Below are 6,914 nucleotides of genomic sequence, written 5' to 3' on the forward strand. Positions count from 1 at the left end.
TAATATCAGTGTATTTGAATACTAGTAAACAGCATCGATAGGAACATTACCACTGGGGGATGCTGCCCAAATGATTAACAGAAGTATCGGAGATACAAATAAAGTTTTAGCTTAGTGATATTACGAATAATTGGACATCTCTCTCTCTCTCTCTCTCTCTCTCTCTCTCTCTCTCTCATCAAATAAGCATGATCCTCAAGCCTCAAACATGACCTAAGCAGTACTTTACATTCAATCCCTGTACTGTGATATAGGTGAGTAGCGTAACTGTATAGTATATTAGATATGTGTTGCTACATGTGACATTATTATGTAAATTTGTATCTTTATTTACGATTGATGAAATTTATCACAGTTCGTTATCTTTAATTTCATCTCTCAAAGGTCACACGTGCATTGTATTTAATGTCTCTGTTGCTTTGCCTATTTTTTTCATCATTTGGTGTATTGATGAAATGGAAGTCATATATGTTACTAAAAATGTAAAGGTCATTCACAAGGTAAGGGTCAAATTTGCCACAATTAAAGAAAACTGTGGGGGCATAGTGTTTTACAAACACAACTCTTATCAATTTTTTTTCGTGTACTGATAAAGTAACTGCTACTTTCAACTAATTCGATATCCAAGAAAAAAAACATCATTACAAATGAGAGATATTTCTCTTTTATGACAGATATTGATGAATGTTTAAGCTCGCCTTGTGTACACGGGACATGTACTGACGCTATTAACAGTTTCTCTTGTTTCTGTGAGACAGGATACACGGGTTCTCTGTGTGAGAAAGGTAAATATAAACCAACATCTTTCTTTCTTCCTTTCCTCCAGATGGAGATTCTTACAAGTGCAATGGTAGTGCATTAATCAAGGCATGTGTAGATGTGCAAAATAATATAAGGAATTACAGAGATGAAGAATACAAAAACACCTAAACAACAGGTTACAAGCATACAATATTTAGTTACAGTGTAACAGGTTACAAGCATACAATATTTAGTTACAGTGTAACAGGTTACAAGCATACAATATTTAGTTACAGTGTAACAGGTTACAAGCATACAATATTTAGTTACAGTGTAATTCGAAGTAACTATGTATTTAAAATATCTGAAGGCGACATCTTTTTACCTTTTTTTCAATTATACTAGTTATTGCAATGATCCTGAATATGCAACAGAATTTCAGAGACATAAATATCGACAGGATCAGCACTACTGGAGGGGGATATGCCCAATTGATTCATTTGATAACGTACTTGCAATGACTTGCAATGTTTTGCGTCTAATCAAATGGATCAACCTCAAATATAAAGTTTGATCATGCTGGGTATTTCTTTTTAAATGTGTTGAAATGCAACTTTTAGCTTTCACAGAATTCGTTCTTATGGCAGCTTATGATTATTCCATAATTGTTGAAATTACACATTATATCTATTCTAGAGATTTCTATAGAGGATTGTTTGAAGAATCAAAAAGTGGAGGAAATTTATAGAAAATTGTTTTAACAAAGAAAAGTCTGAGGAAGATGTCAAATTTGTTTGAGGATATAGACGCGTAGATCCCTTGTCTATAATTGGCAGGCAGCCATTATGGAAGTGATAGACATGTTATGATCAGGTGAAGATAACGAACAGTGATCCTTCGCGGTCCTGATACCCGAGGTCCCTAAGATTGACGGTGAAATATGTCGTCTCTGGACTCGGAACAATTCATTATACTGCCAATGCGTCATAGACATTTTCCTATACATTATATTCAACCAGATAAATAAATGATAGTTTTATGTAAAGCGCCACTGTTTCCTAGATGTCTTGGATTTCCTTTATATTCATACACAGAATGGGTTTCATTGCCATCCCTTGTAAAGTTTATATTCTATATTTTACTACTACGGACACTCATCATCTTGATCCAGTGCCTTATTCTACCTACAAGACGTCAAATCACAAATAGCAAATATAGAGATTTAGATACTTACGACTACTTAATGCATTTAAACAATTCCTAACCCAAAGCGAAAGGTGAAGATAACGAACAATGATCAATCTCATAACTCCTGTAAAGATGAAGAGGACGAATATTGATCAATCTCATAACTCCCACAAGCAAAATAGAGAATTGGGCAGAAATGGATCCCTGGATATAACAGAGGTGGGATCAGGTGCCTAGGAGTGAGCATTCCCTGTCGACCGGCACACCCGCCGTGAGCCCTATATCTTGATCATGTAAACAGAGTTATCCGTAGTCTCTCTAATAGTCACGCTAATGTATTCACCTATCAATATGAAGTCCTTCAGAATGGAACAGGTTGTCACACGAGGTTCATGTTTCCATTTCAAGACCTTTGTTGGTATTTCAACATGAATGAGGACATGGTTCCTTCTCTCTCCATTTTTCAGTGGATGACGTTCCTGTATTAATCACTCTATTCCTCACCTTAGTAACGCTCTCTGTCGTGGTCATCATCATTGTGGTCCTCATATTCTGCAGATTTTAAGGTAGGTGGATTATCACTTGATTAAAACTTAGCTTACATCAATGAGAATATACACGGTCATGTATTTGAGTTGTGTATGTATGCATGATGGGGGTGCTTTCGGTGCAATGGAACTTCATGTCTTTCAATATATCAGACACTACTTAATCATTGACACAGCAATTTGTTTTTTATAGTATTGAATACACTTAGAATATTAACTCATTTTGGTTTTATATAAGATTGAATACTGATCTAATCATAAATGTATATTTCAGAAAAGTGAAATCTTTTTGTAATAGATACGCTTTATTCCGGTAGTCCAATGGCAGATGTCTTACACCTTTAGGATGTTCCTATGTGTCGGAGAAGGAAGCCATACATGTATGTCCACGTCTGGAAGTCCCATCAAATAAAAATACCTTCCATCACACAATAAATGTACGACTTAATACGGTAACGCAATTTCCGTTTTGTGCTACAACATCCATTCTTTGTAAACGTTTTAAAAAGCATTAGGCTAATATGAGTATCATGTATGATCTAGTGCATTATGAAAACTTGTCTCCATCCACCCATACTATATACATCTTATTTTGTATCTCATATACAGTATCGTTCTACATTTTATTGTGTTATCAGTGTTTTAATGGTAGCCTTGTTTGTTTAGATTTCTTCTGGTGTCTCGTGCTTGCGAGTCAACAAGATGTAATAGACTTGGAACAACCAAGCCTGCTTGTGAGTCAACAAGATGTAACAGCCAAGGCAGATTTCTCCATTTTGATTGGCTTGATTTACATTGTGATGTCAAAGTGATTGGTTAAAACGCATCTTAGTGTCACGCTGCTGTTACTGTACTATAACATAATGAACATTTACAAGAACTTTTAAAGTACGAAATACGATGGAATGTATATGCATGTGCATTTGCACATGTGTAGTCGTGGGTATGATCTGAACACGAATTAAAGGTTTATAGGCATGGCGTGTTAACGTATTCTTATGGTCACTGAAATCTACCTGTTACGTCATTCTATTGTTTAAGCGCTCCCTTATTTATAAGGAAGGGAGAGCTTCACACAACTACTTAGTAAGGATCTGTCAAGTTCAATTTAATTTCTTTATGAACAAATCCTCACTATAACCCCTCAGTCACTATGAAGCTTGAAGATTTAACATCTTTTCAATACTCCAAAGGTCTATATGGGATTTGAACCTGAAACCTCTCACATGGTACTCAAGACCTCTATCCACCGAGTCCAATGATAACTATTGGAAAAATTAAGCAACAGATGTTTTATATAACAAAACTCTATACTAGTATTATATATATACTCCTCCTAGGCACCTGATCCCACCTCTGGTATATCCAGGGGTCCGTGTTTGCCCAACTCTCTATTTTGTATTGCTTATAGAGAAGTTATGAGATTGATCACTGTTCATGACCTTCACCTTTCATGATTATGATATTCAATAAGTTTTATAATTTGTAAAAAGAATTGTCTAATATGAGTATACTATGATAAAATTTAAACTGGATGGATTTTAAGTAGGTCAATATCCTTGAACATGTATAAACCCATGCCTAACTCTAATATAAGAGTACCTCTCCGTCCCTTCGGCGCCTTGGTTACGTTATTTTTAAGAAATGGAGAGGTAAGCTGACATTAGAGTTCGGCATGGGTATATACACGTGTCCTAATGGTCATTTGCAACACATATCTCTATTGCGAATTCAACAAGAGGCCCATGGGCCTAGAATCGCTCTTCTGGTACATTGTAGAACAGGCCAAAATTCTCACTAGCCAAGATTCATCACTTAACAAAGTCTGATGATGTTAAGTCAAATAGTACCTGAAAATTTAAATGTAACCTACTTTTGGTCGACACACTGAAGACTCAAGATGCACCAACTGACAAGTCAAATAGTATTCAAATATAGTCGTCAAATTCCAAAAGAAGGCCACAGTGACCTACTTCTTGGTCGACACACTCCAAAGACTCAAGATGCATCAACTGACAAAGTTTGATTATTGAAGTCAAATAGTATCTGAAATATTCAAATATAAACGTCAAATTCCAAAAGTAGGTCACAGAGACCTACTTTTTGGTCAACACACTCTGAAGACTCAAGACCCATTAACTGACAAAGTTTGATGATTGTAAGTCAAATAGTATCCGAAATATTCAAATATAGCCATCAAAATCCAAAAATAGGTCATTGTGACCTACGTTTTAGTCAACACTTACCGCCGCAGTGGCCGAGAGGTTAGAGCGTTCGCCCCGCATGCGTAAGGCCCGGGGTTCGAATCCCGGCCGCGACACACATAAGTCGTTAAAACAGGTAATGAGTTCCATCGCCAAACGCTCAGCATCAGATGTGAATGTTACAGGTCCTTGGAGTTTACCTTAAAAAGGGATGACCCATGTCACAGTAGGTGTGGCACGAAAAGAACCCTCACTGCTCAATGGCCATAAGCGCCGAGCATAGGCCTAAATTTGAAGCCCTTCACTGGTCTAGGTGACGTCTCCATATGAGTGAAAAATTCTTGAGTGAGACGTTAAGCAAGATACAATCAATCAATCATCTGAAGACTCAACATGCATCAACTGAAAAAGTTTGATAATTGTAAGGCAAATAGTATCTGAAATATTAAAATATAACCGTCAAATTCCAAACGTAGGTCACGGTGACCTACTTTTTGGTCAACAAGCTATGAAGACTCAAGATGCATCAACTGACAAAGTTTGATGATCCTAGCTTTCATAGTGTCCAAAATATGCATCTAAAATTGAAAATGTGAAATTTGAATGTCTGCAAAATTCAAAAAGTAGGTCACTGTGACCTACTTTTTTTTATAAATATGTTTCGAGGCCTCTAGACGCATCAACTTACAAGGTTTGATGATTCTAAACCTCTCGGTATCTGAAATAACAACCTAAAATGTATTCATAAATGATTAGCCAAATAATTCAGAAAGCAGGTCATGGTGACATACTTTTCATATGACGCAGTTCAAGGTCCCATGATCCATCAACTGACAACTTTTGATGATCATAGGCTCAAAAGTGTCCAACATATGCATCAAAATCCATTTAATAATAATTACCTGCGAAATTCAAATGTAGGTCACCATGACCAACTTTTGAGACAAAATGACATTAGGTCCTAAGATGCATCAACTGACAAAATTTGATGATCCTAGTCCTTATACTAAGCAAAATATCAAAGTTTTAACAAAACAAAATTTAAGGTCAACTTTGAAGTGACCTTAGACCACATCCTTTGCCCCAGGGTGATGCCTTGAACAATTTTTTATCTACAACCTATCCTCATCCTTATGCATAAGTTTGGTGATAATTTGCCCAGTGGTTCTTGAGAAGATTTTTTAGCAACCACTACTTTTGTTTGCATTTTCCTAATTATCTCCCCTTGTTAAAGGGTCACAACCCTAGTTTTAGTACAAATGAAAGCCCTTGGGCCAAGGATACCGTGACAAATTTGACAAAAATTAGCCAAAGGGGTTCTCGAGATATAGCCCTTTTTCCAAAAAGTTGACGCACACCGCATGCCAGACATATGATTGGCTCTTTGAGCCTTCGGCTCAGAAGAGCTAAAAATGTAAACCTCCTTTTAAAAATATGTGGGTCTGATTAAGCCCTGTAAGATGACCTTGTTTCATTTTTGTTTTCTTGTTTTTATAACAAAGCTGAGTCGAAATCAAACGTTTAGTTTTCCCATCAAAGTATAACCTGTTGAATATGTGCATCTGTGGCAGAGATAATGAAAGAAACTGAATTATGGCTGGAATGATGGAAATCATGTATACATTTCATTTTCAAAAAGGCTTCGATAAAGAACTATGTGAATATTTCTAAGAAAAAAGAAGACATTTGCGCAAAGTTAAATCAATCTGTTGTGTCCCATTCTACACTTACATGCAACCTTCTGAAAAAACTCTTTTCCTTGAAATTTATTTTTTAATTGCCATTTCTTTTTTAAATATTCAAACTTTCGACTCCTCTTTAAATCAGAGTGGGCATTGCACTGTGTTATCCATACTTAATATCCATTTCACAAAAACACCTCTATATCTACAACAGCAACTTTATTAAAGACACTTGCCACATATTCACTTTTTTTTCAAAAATGAAGAAAATGGATCCTAAATTTAAGTTTCTATAGGTAAAATGAATATATTTCACTGCGTGGAATATAATTTTTGACCACAATATCTCAATTCCGTCCATCACAATGGAAATACTGTAACTGTAAAGTTATCATATATAGGGAGGGGTTATATAACAATATTTGAACATAATAGAATACTAGGAGTTCCTGATATCTTACGAAATTAAGGTAGTACTCTACATCGTCATAATGGCTGACTTTCTTTAAAAACATGGATGAAAAAATCGATATCAGCAATATTTGGCTTTT

General features: G+C 35.7%; 1 long non-coding RNA gene across 1 annotated transcript; it reads left to right on the top strand.

Moving 5' to 3' along the window:
- The first annotated feature begins 662 nt into the window (after nt 1–662).
- On the top strand, nt 663–3,448 carry LOC130046491 (uncharacterized). Its single transcript, XR_008796639.1, has 4 exons — nt 663–785; nt 2,397–2,495; nt 2,776–2,914; nt 3,144–3,448. It is a non-coding gene; the product is annotated as an uncharacterized LOC130046491 (long non-coding RNA).
- Nucleotides 3,449–6,914: the final 3,466 nt, after the last annotated feature.

This window comes from Ostrea edulis, chromosome 7, assembly GCF_947568905.1.
Source record: "Ostrea edulis chromosome 7, xbOstEdul1.1, whole genome shotgun sequence".
Taxonomy (NCBI): Eukaryota; Metazoa; Mollusca; class Bivalvia; order Ostreida; family Ostreidae; genus Ostrea; species Ostrea edulis.